Source organism: Culex pipiens, chromosome 1 (genome assembly GCF_016801865.2).
Source record: "Culex pipiens pallens isolate TS chromosome 1, TS_CPP_V2, whole genome shotgun sequence".
Lineage (NCBI taxonomy): Eukaryota > Metazoa > Arthropoda > Insecta > Diptera > Culicidae > Culex > Culex pipiens.
Window position 1 is genome coordinate 43,119,264 of NC_068937.1, and position 26,948 is coordinate 43,146,211.

At 35.2% G+C, this 26,948-nt stretch overlaps 1 protein-coding gene across 1 annotated transcript in view; it reads left to right on the plus strand.

The window, feature by feature from the left end:
* The first annotated feature begins 14,069 nt into the window (after positions 1-14,069).
* LOC120429012 (uncharacterized) overlaps positions 14,070-26,948 on the plus strand; it is a 57,593-nt gene continuing 44,714 nt past the window's right edge. Inside the window, exon 1 of the mRNA XM_039594241.2 lies at positions 14,070-14,479. The gene's annotated coding sequence lies outside the window, so the exon portion shown is untranslated. The remainder of the gene's footprint in view (positions 14,480-26,948) is intronic.

Consider the following 26,948-nt stretch of genomic DNA (forward strand, 5'->3'; position numbering starts at 1 on the left):
TGTATTTTTATGTATTTTCATGTTATAGGAATATAGGGCAACAGGTTTTGCCTAATAACATGTCCAGGAAATGACCCAGAGTTTCATCCTAGAAGGATTTTCAAATTTATTGAATATTTGAAGTTCAAATATTTCTGGAATTTTTTTCATTCACATTCAAATTTTCATACTCCAGGAATGTAGGGCAGTAAGCTTTGCCAAGAAACATGTCCAGGTAATGTTAATTGTTCGTTTTTTTTGAAATTTTTGGAATCTCTCTTAAAAATTGTTCCTGGGATAACCATGACAAGTTATCCCGCATGCCATAAAGATGGCCGCCATAGCGCTATAAATTATTCCTAGGATAACCATCTGTAGGATAACTTTTCCCACCTGATATCCTTCTGTTTTCGGATGTGGCCAGACTTACAATGGGCCAAAAACTATTAAGAAATATCATTAGATGAGTGTACCAAAAATCTTAAATATTACACCGACACTTTTCATAGGCGTCCTAAGCAACGGGAAAGCAAAGCAGAAATTATTGGTTCTGAATTCTTTAAATCCTAGCAATTTGTTATACAAAATATATGTTGTATTGTTGTCAACAGTTTGTTTGATACTTAATGAAATCCGTTAACAAGAATTTTAGTTCAAATTTATGAGATTCATAAGCTAAAGCGAGTTCTGGATTTTTAACCATCAGTTATCAGTATACAGGAATCGAAGCAAAACAAGATAATTTAATTTTAAAAATGTTGTAAAAATTGTGAGAAAAGACATATTTGTGTGCATTTTCTTAAAATTGTATGTTTAAAGTAAATTTAGATGTAACAAAAATGATATGCAACAGGTTATCTGGATTTCAAATCATGACGATACGCAATCTGTATCTTTTGGCAAAAATTTCTGATCGACAAACTTGAGAACTATTTAAAAAATTGGAACAAACACACATTTATTTTTGAATATTCAAATCAGTGTTTTGTTTTCCTTCAAACCAATTAAAGTTTGTATACATCGCCATTTCCAGTAGTTTTTTTTTTGAAAAGTTTAGAAAACTTTTTATAAATTTGTTTTTTTTTATAAATTTGTCCAGGAAACATTGCAAATTGGAAAATCAATCAATTTTTGATCCTGGTTCTAAAAACATGAAAAAACTTAAAAGGCAAAATGTCTTGATTCCAAAAATTTACGAAATAATTTTTCTCAAAGATATTAGAAAATTTCATAATTGTTCTATATTTTAACACCATGGCTGACAGGGTTGTGGTGTCTCATAAAATCATAAATAATTGTGGTTGTGTAATCAAAAATGTTTAAAATACTTAATTGATTATTTATTGTAAACTTTTGTTAATACTGATAGCAAATGTCTTGGAGCAAATGTCTTAATAGATAGTAAATAAAATAGTAACCACTATTTTTTGTGGAAATCGAGAAAATAAAGGTTCATTACCAGTACTTAACCATAATGATAACGTTTTTAAAACATTAAACTGACAAAAATGTTAAAAATAAATTGCAACTTATTTTGAAATAATCATTGATTATATTAAATATATAGACTACCATGATGTTTACTAATGCTCTACAATTATCTGAAATGGTTGATCCTTAGGCAAGTTTTCCGATTTTGAGATTTCCAAAAAAATATTCAGGTGGTTTATGGATGGTCCATTAAATAAATAAAAATTCCAATCATTCAAAATAACAAAATAAAAACATTGTTCTACTGAAAATGTTTTTCATTCTGTTGATATTTTTGAGTTCTTCTTCAATAACGCTTAAAACTGTTCAAATAATTTGATGATGTAGTCAGTTTTGAGAATTTAACTTATTTAATTGAGAAAAACATGACACTTTGAGGGTGTTTAAAATTTATCAAGAGCAACTCTCTACAAAATCGGTCGATTTCGACCATTTTTATTTTTTGTATTTTTTTTATTTGACTTAAACTTTGTGGGGGCCTTCCCTATGACCAAATAAGCTATTTTGTGTCATTGGTTCACCCATACAAGTCTCCATACAATTTTGGCTGCTGTCCATACAAAAATAGTATGTAAATATTCAAACAGCTGTAACTTTTGAGTGAATTTTCTGATCGGCAAAGTTGTAGGCATTGTTGAGGACTTTTGAGAAAAAAACAGGTACACGGAAAAAAAATTGCAGATATTTTTATCAACTTTTTTTTCACTAAAACTCAATTTCTTAAAATACGTATTTTTTGATTTTCGAGATTTTTTAATATGTTTTAGGGGACAAAAATCCGCAACTTTTGAGCCATAGAGAAACATGGTCAAAAAATCTGCCGCCGAGTTATGATTTTTTGAAAAAATAAAGATTTTTGGAAAAATCAAAGTTTCATGCAAAAACAAGTTTGACATTATTTTTTAATGCAAAATTGGATTTGCAATGGAAAAGAACTTTACAGATTTTTTGATAAAGGGCTCCGTTTTCAAGATAAAGCCACCGAAAGTTTGATTTTAGCGAAATATTTGCATTTTTTCAATTTTTAAAAATAGTGACCATGAGTGACCATTTCAAAAAATATATTTTTTTGAAAAGTTCAGAAAATTTGCTATACAATTGTCTCAGAGACATTGAAGATTGGACCTCGGGTTGCTGAGGTAGAGTCGCTTTAAGAAAAAGAAACACGAAAATTTGAGTTTTCTAAGTCTCACCATAATAACCCACCATTTTCTAATGACGATATCTCAGCAACTAATGGTCCGATTTTCAATGTTAATACATGAAACATTCGTGAAATTTTCCGATGTTTTCGAAAAAAATATTTTAAAACTTTTAATTCAAGACTAACATTTTAAAAAAGCCAAACATTGAAAATTACGCCCATTTAAAATGCCAGTCTTGATTTAAAATTTTTTAAAATATTTTTTTCGAAACGATCGGAAAATTTCACGAATATTTCATGTATTAACAATGAAAATCGGATCATTAGTTGCTGAGATATGGTCACTAGAAAATGGTGGGTTGTTTTGGTGAGACTTAGAAAACTTCAATTTTCGTGCTTCTTTTTCTTAAAGCGGCTCTATCTCAGCAACCCGAGGTCCAATCTTCAATGTCTCTTAGACAATTTTATAGCAAATTTTCTGAACTTTTCAAAAAAAAATGTTTTTAGAAATGGTCACTCATGGTCATTATTTTTAAAAATTGAAAAACTGCAAATATTTCGCTAAAATCAAACTTTCGGTGGCTATATCTTGAAAACGGAGCCCTTTATCAAAAAATCTGTAAAGTACTTTTCGATTGCAAATTCAATTTTGCATTTAAAAATAATGTCAAACTTTTTTTTGCATGAAACTTTGATTTTTTCCAAAAATCACTATTTTTTCAAAAATTCATAACTCGGCGGCAGATTTTTTGACCATGTTTCTCTATGGCTCAAAAGTTGCGGATTTTTGTCCCCTAAAACATATAAAAAAATCTCGAAAATCAAAAAATACGTATTTTGGGAAATTGGGTTTTAGTGAAAAAAAAGTTGATAACAAAATCTGCAATTTTTTTTCCGTGTACCTATTTTTTCTCATAAGTCCTCACAATACCTACAACTTTGCCGAAGACACCAAATTGATCAGAAAATTCACTCAAAAGTTACAGCTGTTTGAATATTTACATACCATTTTTATATGGACAGCAGCCAAAATTGTATGGAGACTTGTATGGGTGAACCAATGACACAAAATAGCTTATTTGGTCATAGGGAAGGCCCCCACAAAGTTTGAGCCAAATAAAAAAATACAAATAAATCCATTTCCGGTTTTGGTAGAGAATTGCTCCAATGTATTCATATTTCTAGCTAGCTAACTTTTGAAACATTTCAAAATTTGTTGAAAACTAAGCTTGGTATGCCATAACATTCTGTTTGTATTTAATTCGTAGTTATCATTTCACAAAAATAAAATCAAACCATCAATATTACCCCGGTTTATGGTATTCGCGCAAGTGTGAACTGAACATGTAGGTGTGTGATGTTGTGAATAAAAATGTTACATCAATGTTTAATGTTTAATTTATGGATATTCTTCATACTAAGTAGGTGTCGGAGTCGGAGTTCTGAGTCAACCATTTATTGAACGCTGGAGTCGGAGTTGGAGTCAACTAGAGTTGATAGGCCGGAGTCGGAGTCGGTTGGAGCTGAAAGCCGAAGCCGGAGTCGGAGTCGGCTAAACTCAGAAAGCCATAGTCGAAGTCGTTTGAAATATTCCCTACTCCGCAGTCCTGCTGGCTGCATAAATATGAACCGTATTCTTTGTTTGGCTCTTTGGTTGTTAAAAATGTTATTTTTGGTCATAACTCGGCACCATTTCAACAATTTTTAGCTCAAGAAATTTTCAGATTTTCAAGAAAAAACAGTCTGTAGCTTATGCCTGAAAGTACTTCCAATCGGATTTTCCAAGGAGAGTTTTAGCAGAAATCCTAGATATGATTTTCTAAGCGCTTTTGATAATGGTCATGTAGTTTCCGTGGGAAAATACTGTCAATCAAGAAGATCAGTTACTCAACGTCAAATAATCAGGATCCTTATCAAGAGTTCTCCGATTTTGCTCAAAATTGGCATGAGCCAAAATAATTAGACCCGTATTTTTTGCGATTAGGGCGCCCTATGCGAAATAGGGTGAACCAAAAAATTGCGTTTTAACGATTTTCGAAAAAAATAACATTTTTTTACAAAGTTAATGTTATTGCTTTCGTGGCTGTCACTCATTGCAATTTTGTTTGAGAAAAATGAGAAGAAATATATTTTGATACTTGAGAGTTTTCTTGAGCATTTTTGAATTTGTGAGAATTTTTGAGAAATTGTAGAGATTTGTTGAATTTTTCGTGTAAATTTTTGAGAAATTTAGGGGGTTGTGATAAAAATTGGTGAGAATTTATGGAAACTTGTGTGGATACGTAAACGTGAATAGTAAAATTTGTAAAAAAATCTAACATTTGAAAAGTCATGTTCAATGTATCAGCCAATTATTACCAACCCTGCTTTCAGCTATCTCATCAAGCTTCAGAGTCAGAGATCCCCACCTCAGCCGGCCACTTAGACAAGATATCTCAAGAAGTGCACACCACGCACCGTTTGGCAAAAATTATCACGGAGAAGAAGATGTTTCTCTCACTATTTTCTCTGCAGTAAGCAGCAGCTGAGGCTTAAGTAATGATGCGTGAGAAGTTAATTTTTTTGCATCGGAAAAGAAGTTTGAAGAGGCTTGTGTACAGCTGGAATGATTCAAAATAGAGCATTACAACTCCTTAATTTTAGATAAGTACGCGTTTTCAGAGCAAGATGTTGACTTCTTTGTTGGCCAAATTTCTTAAGAACATATTTTTTTACAAAATTAACATAATCTTAAAATTAACCAATGTTAAATAAGTAACGTTTTGACAAGCTTTTAAATAATTTGTAACGAAGATTGTCACACCTCTACAAACCACAGAGGTTGTCACACGGCTCATTACTTCGCCGGGTCACAAACAGGTTGCCCGGTTATCCACGCCGATATCCCTTGCCCTGGCGTCACTTTTTTCTTGTATGTTGAAAAAACAAAGAGTTTTTTTTGTTCGATCCCATGTTAAGGTGAAGGCGTTCTAAATTTTTTCAAAATTTGATTAATTACTTAAAATTATTCAAATTAATTTAAAATTTCGAACACAAAAACAGACATTTTTATTTTTGTTTATTGAAAACCGAGCTCACCTTAACAAAACCACGTTCCGATGTGGTCAATTTGGAGTTGTTTGCCTTCGAAACACTTTGTCTGCGTCGACGCCTTTGGGAAGCCAACTTCAAGTCCTGGCTGGCTGGCAGCTCAATGTCCGGTTGGGTCATCTGACAACAGTGTGTCCCTCGGCCATTAGTGCAAAATTTCCATTTTTCTGTCTGAAACTCCACAGTGGCTCCGTGACTGGATTGCATGATGAAATTTCGAAACAATTCATCATCTTCGACTGGCTGGGGAGAGTACCTCGCACGTGTGCAGATAAGTGGTTAACCCTTGAGTGCAATTTTTTTTTTCAGTTCAATTCTAGCATGGTGCCAACTTTAAGTCACATTGTTATTTATTTAGGGCATTTTATGTTATGTTTAGTACAAATTAAAAATGGTTGATTTTATTGAGATTTGAACATTAACATATTTGACAATAAAGGGTTAACTTTAAAGGGGTCACTGAGGCTACCTCCGTGACAATGACGGGGTGGTTCCTTCAGGTCCAAGTTTGGATGACTATAGTTAAATTCTTCAACTACGTTGGTACTAACCTCCATCAACCAGTTGGTACCTTCGAGAGGTTCCCTTCAGTGAAATCATTACAAATGATGTTTTCCGAGCCATGACTTCTCGGAGAAATCAATTATCTGCTGCTCTGGCAAAAGGTGTGTGTTCATTTATATACACGATCTAATTTTGTTTTTGTTGTTTGTTTGGCCTCTTAAACGCTCTTTGGGTGCGTGGGAAGACCAAATTACAACCATCCGCCAAGAGCTCCAACAAAACGCCTTCCCCTAGTCGTCTCAAACCCCGCGTGAAGTTTCTTCGCGCAGAGAGGCTATCGAAAGTGAAAAGAAATTACACAACGCGCGATAAGCTCGAGTTGGGGTGGTTTTGCAGATCGTTGGTAGAGTTGTTAGCTGCTACGAGCTTCTAACTTTGATAAATCTTGTACTGCTAAACCACCTACTGAGCATTTCTCTGGAGAATCAGCATTTCGAAGCAAAAATGCTTGCACATGCTGATAAAATGGGTTGTAATTGTTTAAACTATTATTTTTACAAACAACCTAAACAAAATAAAACTCAAAGTTTCAAAATCCAACGTAAACAATTTTGTTGATTTTTTAGAGTATTGTTCTGCTGCATCACTATTATGAGAGCCAACAATGATTGATGGGCCACCATTTGGAATGAATGGGTGCTGAAGCAGGTGTGTACCAAAGTGAATATTATACCACCATTAATCAAATTAATTCGATGCATCTGATTATTATTCTTTTTATGATAGTTTCGATTGCGATAAATTGTCATCGCTTTTTTGCACTTTGACAAAGAATGGTAAAATGCTAAAAACTTACCATTTCTCCGTGAATTTTATTCAACAACCCTACTGGATGTCGTGACCTCAAAACAGCTCCACTTTGGAACAACAGGTCAAACAGGTGTGTGTGCATTGCGCCATAGCCTCGCGGTCGTTCTCCGTGTCTGTCCATCCGGCCGGACGACCGATCTTTTAACGAGAAAATTGAGCGAAATGGACACCGGGCCTTCGCCTCAAGTGCATTTCTTCGCGTACGCACTGCCATGGCTGGGTCGTACACTGCCCATGTTCACATAAATGTCCCATATGCAAAAACAACAAGCTGAGAAAAACGCATTTGAAGTTTGTCCCACACATAAGGTTACGTGTTAAGTTTTTACGAAAATACTGGATTTCCTCCTGATTTCTAGAACAAAGTACTGGATGTTATAGGCTTTTCAGAAAGATCTCGCGATTCTGAACAAAACTGCATCAGTAACTCAAAAACGATGAAAATGCATATGGGGCATTTATGCGATCAGGGGCAGTACAGTGCGTGAAAACGTCTCAACTCAACTGTTTATGCCGGTCGGAGGTCTCTGCGTGAGCAGCTTCTCGATGTTTTCTTCGCGAGGACAGCTGTGATTCTTCTTCAATGAATCTTTTTTTTTGTGTGCGGACATGACTTTTTAACGTCCATGAAAATAATGATTGAAAGGAAATTCACTAAAATTCAATTCTGCCAATTGGAGTATGTTCAGGGGGGCCAAATTTCTCATACCTAAGGCTACCAACCATACGGATTTTTGAACCTCTTCGCGGACTTTTAACTATAAATTTGTATTTTTCTGTGAGTATGATTTAAAAAGAGAGTTTTCCGGGGTTTCCTCAAGTCAAACTTGATTATCAATAATTCTAGAGTTTTTGAACTATTGTCTTTCATATGTTGATAGGACCTTTAAAAAAACTCTAGAATTGTTCTTTATCCATTTCCAAAGGCTTTCTAAAACTTGTGAAAACATTTGAACATTTGAATTAACAAATCTAGAGGAGTAATTCTCTACCAACTCACACGAAATCGGAAAAAGTTGCCCCGACCCCTCTTCGATTTGCGTAAAACTTTGTCCTATGGGGTAACTTTTGTCCCTGATCACGAATCCGAGGTCCGTTTTTTGAAAGAAGAGGTGTTTTTCAATAATTTGCAGCCTGAAACGGTGATGAGATAGAAATTTGGTGTCAAAGGGACATTTATGTAAAATTAGACGCCCGATTTGATGGCGTACTCAGAATTCCGAAAAAACGTATTTTTCATAAAAAAAAAACACTAAAAAAGTTTTAAAAATTCTCCAATTTTCCGTTACTCGACTGTAAAAATTTTTGGAACATGTCATTTATGGGAAATTTAATGTACTTTTTGAATCTACATTGACCCAGAAGGGTCATTTTTTCATTTAGAACAAAAATTTTCATTTTAAAATTTAGTGTTTTTTCTAACTTTGCAGGGTTATTTTTTAGAGTGTAACAATGTTCTACAAAGTTGTAAAGCAAACAATTACAAAAATTTTAATATATAGATTAGGGTGTTTCATCCAAACAAAAAAGTTCTCAGAATCAGGCAAACCGAGGTTCCCCTAGTAGAGGATACCCATAGGGACTCTCCTGCCAAATATCAGCCCATTTGGTTGAGAATTGGCCTGTCCCCAGTGGTTTAAAGTTTACATGTAAATTACTATGGGATTTTTGTGCTTTTCGTTCAATCGTTCCTACAGGTCTGGGGACAACATGGATCCACTCGGAATAAAGACAGGTGTGTAGGGGATGGTCCAATGAACAAATTCCAGAAGGAATTAGGGTTGTCCATTCTGTCCCCAAGGTGCGCATTGGATCGACGTCCGGTGTCTCCAGAATCAACGATTCACCCTTCAAATGTACGCATTGTCCTATGCTATGACGGCTAGCTGAAAATTACGACGCCCCATGTCAGGCGGTGAACACGTGGAGAAGCATCGATTGCATTATTATTACAAAATCATCATGTTACGTGATTTGGAATCGTTACAGGAACATCAAAAATTATAATTTTATTACTTTAAAGTATGTTTCTGAGCCAAAATTTGAGTGAATGCTCTTCCACGTGATAAGATATAAGGGGTTTGCTCATAAACATCACGAGTTATCGCGATTTTACGAAAAAAAGTTTTGAAAAAGTTACTTTTTGCGTTTCTCTTTGTTTCGTCGTCCGTGTCTGTCGTGTGTCGTGGTGACCATGAACGGCCAAGATCGATGACGACCAACTTTTTCAAAACTTTTTTTTCGTAAAATCGCAATAACTCGTGATGTTTATGAGCAAACCCCTTATGTCTATATATTAAAATTTATGTGATTGTCTGCTCTACAATTTTGTAGATTATTGTTACACTCTAAAAAATAACCCTGCAAAGTTAGAAAAAACACGAAATTTTAAAATGAAAATTTTTGTTCTAAATAAAAAAATGACCCTTCTGGGTCAATGTAGATTCGAAAAGTACATTAAATTTCCCATAAAATGACATGTTCCAAAATTTTTTACAGTCGAGTAACAGAAAATGGGAGAATTTTTAAAACTTTTTTAGTGTTTTTTTCGATGAAAAATACGTTTTTTTTTTAATTCTGAGTACGCCATCAAATCGGGCGTCTAATTTAACATAAAAGTCCCTTTGACACCAAATTTCTATCTCATCACCGTTTCAGGCTGCAAATTATTGAAAAACACTTCTTTTTTCGCATGTTCAAAAATGGAAGGGATCGTACCACCCCTCCGTCACGAGATATCAAAAAACGTACCTCGGATTCATGATCAGGGACAAAAGTTACCCCTTAGGACAAAGTTTCACGCAAATCGAAGAGGGGTCGGGGCAACTGCTGTGTGAGTTGGCGGAGAATTACCCATAGTTTTTTTTAAAGGTCCTATAAACTGTTGTGTTTCACATGTTCACAACTCTGGAAAAGTGTTCGTTAAAACACTAAGAGCAATATTATTCGTTAAAGCAAACTTGACATTTCGTAAACTTTTAAACTTTAACAAAAAAAAAAATGAAGAACATAATGATTTGATTCAAATCACGGTTTATTTTATGAATACTTTTAAATGTGCAAGTTATAAGCACTCTGATAGCAAAACGACACAGTTTCATATTTTTAATTCTCAAATTTATTGATTTTAATTTATCTAAATAATTCATTGACAATTTTTGTTATACCATGGTGTCATATCGGCAAAGTGTACAAATTTTCGCTCAGCAAGAGTTGGTAGCCTTACTCATACCTTGATGAAACTGAAGCAATTATTAACATCAAATTCAGAAATGGCGATTTGTTGTTTCCTTTATGGAACATATTAACCTGTAAAAAACGGAATGAACTTTAAATAATGCTGGATAACTTTAAACTTGAATAATGCTTAACACTTATTTGGCCATATGTTCGATGCTTTCCAAAAATCTTCAATTTTCAAAAAAAAAAATCATGGCTGAAGTACATAATTTAACAACATCCCAAACCTTAGTTCAATGAATGCCTTTCTTAACAGTCTTTAAATTAACAACTTTGACGAATACATCAAATCGATCACAATAAAGTTTCTTATATCGTACAATTTCCTAAAATTTTCTTATCTAAAATAGCAGAATATACCGTTTATCATCAGCAAAAATTTGAACCGCTTTTGTAGTTACAAAAAAACAGAAAAATACATAAAATCGAATAGTAAAAATCTCGCATTCCAAAAGGTAAGTATAAAAACAAAAAGTCGAGGGACAAAAGGTAGAAAGTGACAAAATCAGAAAAAGGCTCGCCCGAGCAGACGGTAATAACTTTGGAATAACATTTTTTGAAAATACTAGGCCAATAACATATTATGTTATTTATAACAAGTTTTCTCATTTGCCGTTGTAATTTTTGTTTTGTTATTGGACTGATAAAATAATAACAGACTAATAACATTTTTAAGTTATTCTTCAACAATTTTTTGTTATTATTTTTTGTTATTTTAACAACTAATCCGATCACCCTAATAACATTTGAAGTTATTCTTCTACATCAGAATATGTTATTCCCAGGTTGTGCTTGCTTTCGATCAATATCAGACCAATAGCAAATTTTGTTATGATAATACCTGTTATTCAATTCTTTTGCAAAATTGGATTTTTCAAGAAGAATCCATATCACTTTTTGATATTTTAACAGAATTTGTTATTGAAATGGCAGGAATTTTGTTATTGCCTGGGCCAAACCAATCATATTCTTACATTATGATTCATGAATTTTAAAGTGCATAGTTTTGGTATGTTCCAAAATGAGCAGATAAAAATTAAAACTAAAAAAATAATCTAATTATTGTTGTTCAATTCTTTCAAATTTATTTTATCTTTTTCCGGTTACGTCACCCCATAAAAAAATCAGAGGGCAAATGGATTAAAATTTCGATTCCATTCCGTTTAATCTTGCATGTTTTATCAAATATACTTTTTGCCAATTTGTCTTTTAAACATTCTACAGCCCAACCCCGCCTTTAGATTGACCTCGATCTAAAAAATCGCGAAAAATCAATCTTTCAAACAATTTTAGATATAAATATAAAAAGCATTAGGAAGAAGGACAGCTAAAATATAAGAAAATTTTAGTGGGACTTGTTTTATGTGACTTTGCCAATGTTTTAAAAATGTAATTTTTCTGGGGTCAACTTTGGCTGTGTTTTTCACAAACTTTTTCTATACTTTACGTAAAAACAAGTATGTAGACATTTTGTATTGTCTCAGATTATGCCTCTACGGATTTTTAAATAATTTAAATTAATATAGTCTCATGCTATAGTAAAAATTATTGGAATACAAGCAAAGAAATAAAAAGGGGTTGTAAAACATTAAAAAAACTAAGGTAATGATAGGAGATGGTAGAATAAAAAATAAACATAAACTTAACAAGATAAGGCCGTTGCAAATATTTTTCAAAGTTTATGTCACCCATCCTCCCTTCAGAATAATAATAATAATCAGAGGAACAAACAAATATTTTTTCGAAAAACTGCGCATTTTCGTGCGTTGATAATCTTAAGCATATCTGAACTCCGTTGACAACATTTTGAATTTTCATGAAATACCAATGGACAGTCCAACGAAATGTTTCTTTTTTTTGGCAAAAAAAAACATTTTGCATTATTAGTTTGTCCATATAATTTCCATACAAATTTGGCACCTGTCCATACAAAAATTATGCATGAAAGTTCAAAAATCTGTATCGTTTGAAGGAATTTTTTGAACGATTTGGTGTCTTCGGCAAAGTTGTAGGTATGGATAAGGACTACACTGAAAAAAATGATACACGGTAAAAAAAATTGGTGATTTTTTATTTATCTTTTTGTCACTAAAACTTGTGACTTGTAAAATTTTCAAACCAAGACTAACATTTCAAAAGGGCTAAAGGGTTAGTCTTGGTTTAAACATTTTGAAAATATTTTTTTCGAAAAAATCGGATAATTTCATGAATGTTTCATGTTTTAACATTGTAAATAAACCATTAGTTGCTGAGATATCGACATTAGAAAATGGTGAGTTGTTTGGGCGAGACATAGAAAACACAAATTTGCACACAAACACACCTTTGCATGGAAATATCTCAGCAACTAAGGGTCGTATCAACAAAGTTCAAAAAAGCAAAGTAAAAGTATAGAAAATTTTCGCAGCTTTCAAAAATATTTTTTTCAAAACTTGGCAAAAATGTGCTCACTAATTTAAAAAAAAAACTGCGACCATTTTCAAAAAAGTCACCTAAAAATGAAAAAAAACGGTGCACTTAATCAAAATTGCACTAAAGAGCAATTCCAAAGTCAAATTTGAAGGTTAGCCCACGATTTTTTCGTTCAACATATTTGTGAAAATAGACTAAGATGTTACAAAAATACAAAAATCAAAATTCTAAAAAAAATACCGATTTCGTAGAGAATTGTTCTATTAACTCCGTTAAACACTTTAGGGATCATCCAAAGAGTACTAGAATCTCGATGTTCGAGTCAATCAACGAAACAACACGGTATTAGCCAGTTTGCGATATCGGTTCATATTCAAGTCATATTATGAATCCTAAAATCCACCGTTGGAATGTTGCAGATCATCCAAAATATTCGTAAACTTGTTACTATACGGCTGAACACTCAAAGACCTGTTTTTCAGGACATCAAAATAATAAAAATTCTTAAAATAGTGCCCTTTTCAATTAAGTGCTCCATCTTCCAGCAAATCTTTCAATCCAATCAAACAACAAAAAGCTCTCGCATGTTCAAGCTCAGTTCGAAACATTTGAAGCTTTTCACCAAATTCACCTCATCGTATCGTTAACACCCCTTTGCTTTACACCCCATGCAGTCCAAGTCTCGTTCCAAGTCGACGGCGCTCGGGCCATACTTGATCATGAAATTTGCCGTCGGAAAGCGATTAACATTCATGTTGCAATGGCCGTACTTTGGGTCGTGCCGGGGCCTGACCGACAACACGAACCACTCCAACTGACTCCGGTCCATTTTGGCCGCTTACATTTGTTCAACACACGGCAAGTAGTGCACTATCACACACATACATATCTACATATGATTGTAGTGAATGAAGCCTGCTTTGCACCCTCAAACCACCCCCACAAACACTTGAACGGCTTAATCTACCCAACTAACCTTACCGGGGACAGGGTGGCGACCTAAATTTGGAAGTTGAGTAAGTAGACTTTGTAGAACATTTTGAAGGAGCCGAAGCCGGTGTGTTTGTCAATTGTTATTTGAGTCATTGAATAAATTGTTCAAAAGACATGACACATGAAATCCGTCAAATGAGTCGCCACTCTGCCCCTGGACTGCAGTCTCGGCAGGTACTCTTAGGTTTAGGACCTGGCCACGCTACTTGGTCTTCAACGGCTGATTGAGGCACATTCCTCGACCGCCAGCATAGCACCGCGTGTTGGACCGTGGTTTAGCAAAAGTTGGGGTGTTCTATTTGTGGTTTCGCGTTCAGTTGAGTTGTTGCAGGCTCAGGTGCGTTCAAGTGCTCACGAACTCCTTGGACTCTTCAGACAAGACCTCGCTCAAAGTAGTAAACCGAAGTATCGATAGTGGACAAGTCGCGTTTTTTGAGCTTCCACGTGGGGATCGTCGTGCGGCACGTGTGACAAGTTTGTAGTTTTGTTGTTGATTTTGGGCTTGTGTTGATGTGTGAAGTTCAGTGCGGTGATTGTGGCTGAAGGTAAACAAATTACACCTTGTGGAGTTAGAAGAGTGATAATGGTGCAAGCAGAGTTGAACAGAGAAGAAGCAACTTCATACGACGAACGTATTGCTGGTGCGAAGCATTGAGTAATTCTACAGCTGAAGAGTGAGCTGGCTGACCTGTAACTTGGTCACAGAGATTAATTGGCTGGAAGCGCGGTGTGCTGCGGCGAAGGATGACCTAAAGGGTACGTGACTTCGGTGGCAGTAAGTGTCAGCAAGGGGCGGGTGTCAAAAGGGTCAAGGGACAGTTGTGTTAATTATCACAGTTTGAGCCCGATTGGAAAAATAAATCAGTAGCATTTCTTGAATGCAATATTGTAGTCAATCCTGAATGGGTCATTTTCTATTAACTTACACGAAATCGGAAAAAGTTACCTCGAACATTTTTCGATTTGCGCGAAGCTTGTCTTAATGGCTGAATTTGGTCCCTGATAACGAATCCGATGTCCGCTTTTCGATATCTCGTGATGGAGGGGCGGTACGACCTTTTTCATTTATAAACATTAAAAAAACATGTTTTCAATTATTTGCATCCGAAAATTGTGATGTTTTGGCAATTTGATGTCAAAGGGTATAATTTATGTACACAGCAAAAAAAAAAAGTTGCATTTTGGAATGTTAAAAATTTGGTAGGTTAAGTATTACATATTTTTGAGTAACATTACCTAAAAAATGTGTTAAAATGTGAACGAGGGGGTCAAAAAAATAAATAAAAAAGGTGTTTTACATTGCATTTCATATCTGTCCAGTTGTTTTGCAATCATAAGTTTCCAAAATTGCTAAGTAGAGTACGTTATCCATTAGTGGACCCCTTTCCTATAGTGGACCATCTGAAGGGATTTTGATGAAAAATTCAATGAAATCACAATTTCAAACGTGTTGTTTCCTATAAATCTTTTATTTGGCATGTTCAGCATCATTTAAATCAATGTTGACTGATATTGAATTGTCCTTATTACCAAAATAAGTGGCCACTAGCATTTTCACAACAAAACTGCATTTATATTTTATGATTGGATTAACTATTCAATCATTTTTTGACTGATTATTTAACTTCAGCAAGTCGAAATAATGTTATTTTAAGTAACTTTACTAAAATAAAGCGAAGAACTGCTCATTTTCGAGCAAAAATTAGGGGGGTCCAATATAGGACAACGAAAATCCAAACTTTTCTTTTTTTTGTTAATTAAACCTTCAAAAAGGAAGAAAACTGTGTATTTAACCTTCCTACGGTATTGGGGTCCTTTTCGGCCTTTTTGAAAATTAAATTTGCCATAACTTTTGCTATATACATGCTAGAGCCTTGAAATTTTCTGACATTAAATTTATAGTATAAATACACATTTCACAAAACAATTAAACCTCGGACGACCCCTAGGGGAGCGTCCATAAAAAAAGTTACTTTAAAGGTATTGGGGTCCTTTTCGACCCCAAACTTTAAAAAATCGGCAAAAATCCATTTTTTGACCGATTCCGGTTTTTTTGGTCACAAATGAAAGCTTAGAACGTCCCCTTTCCGAAACCGACCTGGAAAACCGGATTTGGTTACTGTAGTCACCGGGAATCGGCTACAACCGAAAAAAGGCCTTTTTGAGACCCCAACTTTGACGACCTGTATCTCCGGTAAATTTGAACCAATCAGGATGCTCCGGGTTGCATTCGACAGGTATATACCTGTACTTTGACCACAAATATTAATATCAGGGCCAGGTGACCTACCGGTTCCGGAAATCCGGAACATCCGAAAAGTTCATAATTTACTGTTTTTAACTTATATGTGATACCAATACTCTCATGATAGTTGAAATTGATCCATAAAACTTACTAAAAACACAATACACGATTGCCAGAACCACTCTGGAGTGTTAGTGGCCACTTCCGGGTAACCTGAAACCGGTTCCCGGGTACCCGATGAACGGCCAATTTGATTTTTTGTTGAAAACCCATCATGTTACATATCAAACTTCATGAAATTGAAAGATATGTCCATCTTTGATAATGCCGTTAATCGCTGAGCCATCCTGGCCAATCTGGAACCGGTTACCGGTGGCCCCTTGGGGACACTCCCGGAATATGAGAGAAACCCTATCATCCGACACATCAAACTTCATGAAATTGAAAGATATGTCAATCTACGGTCATGTCGTTGTTTGTTGACCCATTGTGACCAATCTGGAACCGGTTACCGGTGGCCCCTTGGGGACACTCCCGGAATATGAGAGAAACCCTATCATCCGACGTATCAAACATCATGAAATTGAAAGATATGTCAATCTACGGTCATGCCGTTGTTTGTTGACCCATTGTGACCAATCTGGAACCGGTTACTGGTGGCCCCTTGGGGACACTCCCGTAATATGAGAGAAACCCTATCATCCGACGTATAAAACTTCATGAAATTGAAAGATATGTCATGCCGTTGTTCGTTGATCCATTGTGACCAATCTGGAACCGGTTACCGGTGGCCCCTTGGGGACACTCCCGTAATATGAGAGAAACCCTATCATCCGACGTATAAAACTTCATGAAATTGAAAGATATGTCATGCCGTTGTTCGTTGATCCATTGTGACCAATCTGGAACCGGTTACCGGTGGCCCCTTGGGGACACTCCCGGAATATGTGAGAAACCCTATCATCCGACATATCGGACTGAGCAAACGACCTAACCTTTAGGCTAGTCCGGGGCCAACATTTACTTCCCTTCCGACGGAAGGCGTGATCATACAAATCTCGTCTCGAAAAACGCCACCGGGACCGTCTGGGATCGAACCCAGGGCGACTGGGTGAGAGGCAATCACGCTTATCCCTACACCATGGTTCCCGGTTACCGTTGGTTGACATATCATTCAATTTCATGAAGTTTGATGCGTCGGATGATAGGGTTTCTCTCATATTCCTGGAATGTCCCCAAGGGTCCACCGGGAACCAGTTCCAAAATTCCCAGAATGGATCAGCGAATAACGGCATGACCGTAGATTGACATATTTTTCAATTTCATAAAGTTTGATATGTCGGAAGATAGGGTTTCTCTCATATTCCAGAAGTGTCCCCAAGAGGCCACCAGTAACCGGTTCCAAATTGGCCAGGATAGGTCAGCGAACATTGACATAACCGTAGATTGACATATCTTTCAATTTCATGAATTTTCATATGTCGGATGATAGGGTTTATCTCATATTTCGAGAGTGTTCCCAAGGGGCCACCGGTAACCGGTTCTTATTGGCCTGAATGGGTCAACGAACAACGGCATGACCATAGATTGAAATATCTTTCAATTTCATGAAGTTTGATATGTCGGATGATAGGGATTCTCTCATATTGCGGAAGTGTCCCCAAGGGGCCACCGGTAACCGGTTCCAGATTGGTCACAATGGGTCAACGAACAACGGCATGACATATCTTTCAATTTCATGAAGTTTGATACGTCGGATGATAGGGTTTCTCTCATATTCCGGGAGTGTCCCCAAGGGGCCACCGGTAACCGGTTCCAGATTAGTCACAATGGGTCAACGAACAACGGCATGACCGTAGATTGTCATATCATTCAATTTCATGATGTTTGATATGTCGGATGATAGGGTTTCTCTCATATTCCGGGAGTGTCCCCAAAAGGCCACCGGTAACCGGTTCCAGATTGGCCAGGATGGCTCAGCGATTAACGGCATTATCAAAGATGGACATATCTTTCAATTTCATGAAGTTATATGCAACATGATGGGTTTTCAACAAAAAATCAAATTGGCCGTTCATCGGGTACCCGGGAACCGGTTCCAAGTTACCCGGAAGTGGCCACTAACACTCCGGAGTGGTTCTGGCAATCGTGTATTGTGTTTTAGTAAGTTTTATGGATCAATTTCAACTATCATGAGAGTATTGGTATCACATATACGTAAAAAACAGTAAATTATGAACTTTTCGGATGTTCCGGATTTCCGGAACCGGTAGGTCACCTGGCCCTGATATTAATATTTGTGGTCAAAGTACACGTATACACCTGTCGAAAGCAACCCGGAGCATCCTGATTGGTTGAAATTTACCGGAGATACAGGTCGTCAAAGTTAAGGTCTCAAAAAGGCCTTTTTCCGGTTTTAGCCGATTCCCAGTGGCCACAGTGACCAAATCCGGTTTTCCAGGTCGGTATCGGAAAGGGGACGTTCTAAGCTTTAATTTGTGACCAAAAAAACCGGAATCGGTCAAAAACTGGATTTTTGTCGATTTTTTAAAGTTTGGGGTCGAAAAGGACCCCAATACCTTATGTGTGATTTTTTTTTAATACCAAGGGAAGGTTAAGCAACAGTTTCTCTTAAACATACAATAATTGCTTGTTGTTATCAACCTAAACGCATATTTTTTCAATTAAATACACCCAGAACTGGACATCGGCATACGAGAGGATAAAGAGCAAGATTCGGTAGTAAAATGGTACTGTGTGCGGACTGAGAGGATAAATTCCGAAATAACCGAGAGTACTTTACTCATGGGTTCATCTTCAAAAAAAGTTCATCTTTCAAAAAAAAGTACCGGTACCGAGACTCGAACCCAAGACCTTCGGCATATATTGAACCGTGCCTTTGCCGTATGGGCCACCATGGTTCAGTGACTAAGTGGCGGTCATTTGTCCATATAAGTAACTCAATAGGATGAACTGTTCCAATGAACGAATGAACACGCGAGAGGACTTAACTCTCGCAAAATAGCACTTTCCTCACGTTGCTTTCCGTGAGGACTATTCCCTCGTTCTTTAACTTTGGGTGTATAAATATAGCTGTTTCATGTTAAAAGTACCAAAAATTATGAAGCCGTAAAAAATATAATTAATCAAAACTATAGTCAATTGTACTTAAATGAAGCATCATAATTGCAGTTTGAAATGATATTTTATAATAATAAATCAAGAACAAAACATTTTTTTTAAATAAACATGCGTGGTTTTATCAGCAACTGTAAACAAATCTATTGTTTAGTTTCGGTCAACCATTTATGTAATTAATATGAAAAAATGTGCATCAAAGTTATTTTTTTTATTATTTTTATTTTTTCAGTGATTTTTGAAACGTTTTCTCTGATCTTTTTCGGAAATAAATGTTTTTAAATGTCTGTTAGGTTTTTTTGTTGTTTGAAGCCAATTTTGTTAAAAAAAAACATATTTGTCTATGATGAAAAGTGAGCAAAATCCATCTTTTATTCATTATCTATCAATAGACCTGCACCATGCATCAAAACATCAAATATCGGTTAAATTTGGCATAAAAATAACAGTTTGGCTTTAGTGGACCCGGGTCCACTATAGGAAAAGAGGGTCCATAAGGCCGATGCAAATATTTAAAAAAGTTTTTGTCCCTCTGCCCTGGCCGAGGTCAAGGGGGGGGGCAAAAAAATAAAAAATATAAAAATTTAAATAACAAGCCATAGTCTTCACATTTAAATGAAAAAAGTGTTTTAAAATGCATTTTACACTAGTTCAGTTGTTTTGCAATCATTAGTTTTCAAAAAATCTAAGATCTGACAAAAACAAAAATTGTATCGAAAAAAAAAAGATTTTGCATCGAAAATTTTCAAAAAATCTTAAGATTTTTTAATAAACCCAATCATGCTAAAAATGATTTTAAACGCAGAAGAATGTATTTTAATTTGGTTTCAGCTGGTTGCACATGAATTTTCATTGAAATTTTGAAGTTTATTGTTAAAATATTTTTTTTGCCCCTGATTTTTCGGGCCAATTTTGAAGGGGGGGGGGGGGGGTGACAAAAACTTTTAAAAATATTTGTACCAGCCTAACAGGCAGAAAAAACTTTTTTTTTAAAATGGCAATTTTTCTGCCAAAAAAAATAAACTGATGAAACAAATAGTCAAAATTGTTCAAAAGACTTCAGTTTTCATTGTTTTATACAATGGGTTATGAAAAAGGGCTTAAAATATTGAAAATTTGTGAAAAATGTGCATCGGCTCTACTAGGGGGTCCACTAATGGTTAAAATACTCTATTGACGAAAATTTAATGTCTGCGAGAAAATAAGTTTTTGCGGTGATGTACATTGAAGTTCCATAAATGTTCAAAATATTATCAAACGAGCTTCAACATGCTAAATATAATTATCAATGCAGAATAGGACATTTTAGATTGTTTTCAATTGATTATACTTCTATTTCCATTGAAATTTTCAAGTTTTTTGAAACAAATATTTTTTTGCCTATTAATTGTTTGGACCAATTTGGAAGAGGCAACGGCCTTAATCAGGTGTTTTTTTTTTTTTTTTTTTTTGAGACATGTCATTTTATGGGAAATGAAAACAATGGGTAATATGAGTGGTTTGGACACATATTTCAGCTATTTTTTAAGATCCAGAAAAATAAGTACACAGATATAACTTAAGTGGTTATAACTCGAAACAGGGATGCCAGATCTTCAATGTTGTGGACTCGTTGGAAAGGTCTCTCGATTACCTAACCAACGATGGGTCGAATGATGGATCCGGACATCGTTTGCATACATTTAATTGAGATCCAGCTTTAAAAAAAATATATAAGTATCATTTAAGTGGTCATAACTCGAGACAGGGTTGCCAGATCTTCAATGTTGTAAGCTTGTTGGAAAGGTCCTAACCAACGATGGGTCGGATGATGGATCCGGACATCGTTTACATGCATATAATTATCGAAACTTCAAACAATTCAATAGCGATGTATGGGACCCTATACCAAGTCGATTACAACTAAAAAAAAAACGAAACGAAACTATTGGCACTACGCCCCCCGGGGCATGGCCTTCCTCTAACGTGGGATTTCTGCTCCAGCGCCTCTGACGAGACAGGAGAAACCGGGACCGACGTTTTACTTCACCATCCGATAGAAGCTCAGTGGATAAGGCGGGAATCGAACCCGCGTCTCATAGCATCATCGGGATCGGCAGCCGAAGCCGCTACCCCTGCGCCACGAGACCCACTCGATTACAACTAGTTTGGTCAAAATCAGTTTAACCAGTGCTGAGAAAACTCAGTGCGAATTTTGGTCACATACATACATACACAGTGTATTACACACACACATACACACACATACACACACATAAACACACAGACATTTGTTCAGTTTTCGATTCTGAGTCAATATGTATACATGAAGGTGGGTCTTCGAGCTTTTAATAAAAAGTTCATTTTTTGAGCAGGATTATAGCCTTACCTCAGTGAGGAAGGCAAAAAAATCTAAAAACTTCATTTTCGATTTTTTATATTGAATGTTTGGCCCTTTTGAAATGTTAGTCTTGTTTTTTAAAAATGAAAATATTGTTTTCGAAAAGATTTTTTTATAGTTTATCATTCAATCAAAAATCGTGTATCATTCAATCAAAGATAAAAAAAAATATTTCAAAAGATACAGATTTTTTTAATTTTCAGCAATTCCATTTGAAAAGAGCCTAAACCGAAAAAAAAGTTCTTCGATCAGGCTCAACATTTTTCTGGGAGTTCCTTGGCCAAATTAATTAGACCCGTATTGTTTTGTTTGGCCATTAAGGTGGCCTACATCGTGCTAGGGTGGTTCAAAAAATGGCAATTTTCGTCATTTTTCGCAAAAACCAACTATTTTCACTAAAACTGCGATAACTTGAAAATTTCCGCGATGAACTATACATGTTAGTGGTACCAAAAGTTGCGTATTTAAATTACGATTTAAATTACGGTACCCTGAGATGTATAGGCCATCGCGGAAATTTTTAAGTTATCGCAGTTTTAGTGGAAAAAGTTATTTTTTTGCCGATTTTGTCATTTTTCTGTTTTTGCGCGTGATGCGTCGAAAAACTCAGTTATTATTTTCTAAAAACCATATCTCGGGAACGTACGGTTCGACATCGCCAATTTTTTGATATGTTATGTGAAATCCTCCGAGGAATCCGATAGAAATATTTTCAGACATAGGCTCTTCGGTCCAGACTCGGTCAAAACGCCATTTATAGTTTTTATACGACTTTTTCAAATGTTAAGCTAGATTTTTGAAACTTCTTACTATTTTTCTCAAATACTCAAACTAATCATCTTTCTTTTGCGTCTAAGACAACTAAAATCGAATGAAATGACGCGTAGATATGTGTTGTTATAAGAAGATACATGGAAAACCTTTAAGGAATTTAAAAAAATGGGCAATTGAGAGTTAAACTCTCAATGTGGTTAATTTACACTATTTTGCAAGAATTGTTAAAGTCTAATGAACTGCACTTGTAGTGCAAAAACCAAACGCTTTTCGCATTTACCGACTCAAGTTCTTTCCCCTTATGAGCAGTTTTACGCAGATTTTTTTTCCCTAGCAAGGTTTTCAAGCCAAAGTTGTTGATTAATCCACCGACATTTCCCAAGATCAACCATCGACTGGAGAATTTGCAACTCCCATCGTGTTTAGCCGCCGCTGGCGCCGTGGCAATCGGGCAAGTCTTGAGGCGCGAAACGAAAAAAAAAATGTTAAGCTGATTGCAGCTCTCAGTTTAAGGGTAGGGGGGGCTTTGCTCTTCTGAAGAGAGACCATGCGTGAATGGGTTTGTATATTGGCTATGCTGGATGAGGCAAGTACTTTCGAGGGGTGTTGGAATTTCAAAAGGTGGTTTTTGTGAAGTATTAGGGCATTTCAATTCTTGATATTCCTGATCATTTTCACATAAAAATAAAATATCGGATTGACCTTGTGACACTTTTAGGGGGATTTGAGAGAGAGAAAGCTTCGGAATTCTTGGCTATCATTTCGAAATCGCCACCGGCAAGGTCGCCAGTAAAATTTAAAAACCGTACCACAGGTGGTGGATATGAACCGAAAAAAAAACCCAACCCAAAGTCGGTTGTGTTTATGGCCAACAATTGGTGATCGGTGAGGCGTTCGATCGAATTTGCCGGTAAAGCTGCTCGATCAATGTCCCAGCACAACGTGCAAGCTTGGCGCGACCCACCGATAGTGACATTGGAAGTGATTGGTTGGTACGAAAAGTAAAACAAAAAAACAAAACAACAAATCGTGAATGAAATGACCGAGTAGTTCAAGTGCGCACCTCATGCTAATTTGTTGCTGGCTAGCAGGCTTTCAAAAAGGTTTTCATCAATGAGAGTATATGAGGCTGTATCGTTGATTTGAAGTTTTTGCATTTGGGACATTAATACAAACATGTTGCTTGAAGCTGTATTCAATATAGTGATTGAAACAAAACTAAAACCGAGTCCTTAATACAATTTTTAAAATAACGTTTTCAGCTCATATTTGTTGAAATCATATTTACTGAAAATAATCTACAATATATAAAAAAAAATACAGCAAAAAAAAGTTCTCCGATCGGGCTCAATTTTTCTTGGGGGTTTCTTGGTCAAAATAATTAGAACCTTTTTTTTTTGTTTGGCCGTTAGGGTGACCTACATTCTGCTAGGGTGGTTCCAAAAACGGGTACAGTCATGCCTCGAGTTGGCACCGCATGGGGATGCAAAACCGAGACATGCATAACTGAAGCCAATATCTTATGGGATTTTGGCTATATGGGGGACATTGGCTATAATCCTATAAAAAATCGTCCAAAATTCAAAAAAAATATAGTGTTTTATAATCGGGATGATGTCCCCTATCCTATAATAACATGAAAGTTTTCACAAAAATACGTAATTCTTCTGTATTTTCAAAATGCGATTTTTTCTCGAAAAGAATCTTAAGATAATTATTTTTGCAATGTGGGTTTCAAATGATCGGGTTTTTTCATACATTTCGGAAGTAATATTTTTTTTAAATACTCATAATTTTCACAAATTTCGTTTTTTCGACAAAATACTACAAATTTTAGTTTTTTACAATATCAAATGATCGAAAATTTTCCAACGATTTGAAAAATACATAAAAACACTTTTTTTTAAATACTATAATTTTTCACAAAACTACGAATTTTCGAAAAAGTACTTAAAATTTCAGTATTCTTCAGAATATTCAAATGATCGGGATTATTTCATACATTTCAAAAATAATAACTCATCTTTTTGAAAATACTCAAAATCTTCACAAAAATACGTTTATTCGAATAAATACTCTAAATTTTAGTCCAAGGGTCCTGATTGCTCAAAATCAACCACTCCATTCGCGAGCACAAATAGCAGGCGACGCGATACTGCCCTGATGAATTCCTACTGTTTGTCACTTTGAAACCATTCGCTCCCGAACTCTCTCTTTTCTACTCTCCTTCTCTCTCTGATCGGCTCAGTCTCCGAACGGTTCAGACAGGCCGATCGTCTCCGATCACTCTGAACTGAAAACATTTTTTCTCTGATGCGCTGCGTTATACTCATTGATTTGGGTTGCCTAAAATCCATGTTATCAATTAAATTGTGCATTTATTTTGATTTCATAACATTATAGACACCATTCAAAGAAACTTCCACCAAGAAAAAATCAAATTGATGGCAAACTGAGGGCGTGAAGACAAAATGACTGCCGCGCTGGCATTTTGTGAGAGTGGCTCTTCGCTGAGCATGGTAGTGTGTGAGTGTCGTCGAGCGACGGAGTAGGCAAATATTTTCACGATGTATTTGTTCGCTGAGTGAACAGTTCGGGCCACTCGCTGGCTGCTTGCCAGACTCATTCGCTCATGAATGCTAGCGGGTTAGAATAGGCGATGAATGGATAGGCGATGAGTGAGTGGTTTCTGTTCATTGAACCGAAAATCAGGACCCTTGTTTTAGTCAGTTCAGTTCAAAACTAAAATTTTGAGATTTTTTTTTAGAAATTAGGGCGTTGCTAATGTGTTTTGTAGTTTATGACCCTCGACTCTGACCAAAGTCGAGGGGCAAAAAAAATAAAAAAAAGCAAAAAAATTTAAATTACGTGCCATGGTTTCAACATTTTAATGAAAAAAGTGTTTTAAAATGCATTATAAACCTGTCCAGTGGTTTTGCCATCATAAGTTTCCAAAATATCTAAGTATTGACGAAAATTTTATTTTTTGTGAAACATTTTTTTTTACGGTGCCTGTACATTGGAATTTCATAAAAATTCAAAACATTTTTAAACATGCCCCAACATGGTAAATATGATTATCAATGCAGAAAAATGCATTTTAGGTTGTTTTCAGTTTTTTAGACTTCTATTTTCATGGAAATTTAGAATTTTTTAGGATTTTCTTTATTTCGCCCCCTGATTTTTCAAACCAATTTTGAAGGGGGAAGGCGACATAAGCTTTGAAAAATATTTGCAACGGCCTTATGAAGTTTGAGAAAATTTTCAACCATTTCCATAAATTTGTTTGACCACTTTCGAAATATACGAAAAAAAACTCCGATCAATTGACGCCCATATTGTATAAAAATTGAAACTTTTTGTTTTTTTTTAATGTAGTTTTATGAAAAAATAATGTATTTTCAAAATCTTGTTCAAATATTTTCGAAATGTATGAAAAATGCCGATCATTTGATTACCGTATTGTAAAACTTGAAATTTTGAGAACCGTCATGAAGGGTGACATTGGGTCTGGTGATGGGATTGGGTCATACAAAAATGCTGAAATTTATATGACCCACCCCCAGACCCAATGTTCCTCCTGATAAATGCATTTTTTTTCGAAAAAAAAAAACGAGGTTTAATGAAAATGTTTAGTATTTTCAAAAAAAAATGTTTAAATATTTTCGAAATGTAAGAAAAAGCCCGATCATTTGATATCCATACTGTCAAACTGAAATTCTGGGTGTTTTTCGAAAATACGTAGTTTTATGAATTTTTTAAGTGTTTTCACAAATGTGTTTTCATTTGAAATGCATGCAAAATCCCGATCATTTGATACTCATAATGTAGCAAACTGAATTTTGAGTACTTTTTCCAAACTACTTAGTTTTGTGAAAATTTTGAGTAAATGCAAAAATTTTGTTATAATTTTCAAAATGTGTTAAAAATCCCGATCATTTGATATTCATATTGCAATGTATTTTTTTGAGAAACATTGCACTTTCAAAATACTTTAAAAAATATGCATTTTGTGAAAATTTTCATGTTATTATAACTGCAATGGATAGTTGACATCATCCCATAAGCTCTGGGGCAGCTGTATGAATCAATATCGGGGCAGTTCAAAATCGAGGCGTGCAAACCCAGTGCATGACTGTATTTTCATAAATTTTAGCAAAAATCTTTTCTTTTTTTTTCAAAAATCATAACTCACCGCCATTTCAACCGATTTTAGCTGTCTTGGACGCAAATGAAATGTGATCCGAAAAAAATAAATTTATTTGGGTACCAACATTTTCATAATTGACGAAAATTGCCCATTTTGGGACCACCCTAGCATGATCTAGCTCACCATAATAGCCAAACAAAAAAAATATAAGGTTTTCATTATTTTATTTTATCAAATTGCCCGATTGGAGAACTTTTTTAAGTTTATGCTCTTTTCAAATGAAATTTCGGCATAGTGAGAGTTTAATATTTTGTTTGAAAAAAGATTAAATCCTAAACTTGCCAAAAATGTGGTTTTACTCAAACTTATTGAGACTTTTGTTTTAATAAACATAACAATCTTGATTCAAAATGCATTATCAACCAACGTATTTCTACACAAGATGGTTGTAAAATTTAACACTTTTTTCAATTCAATTAAAAAAAATGCTGGATTGAGCTAATTATTGATTACATAATTTTCTGATATTTTTTTTAAT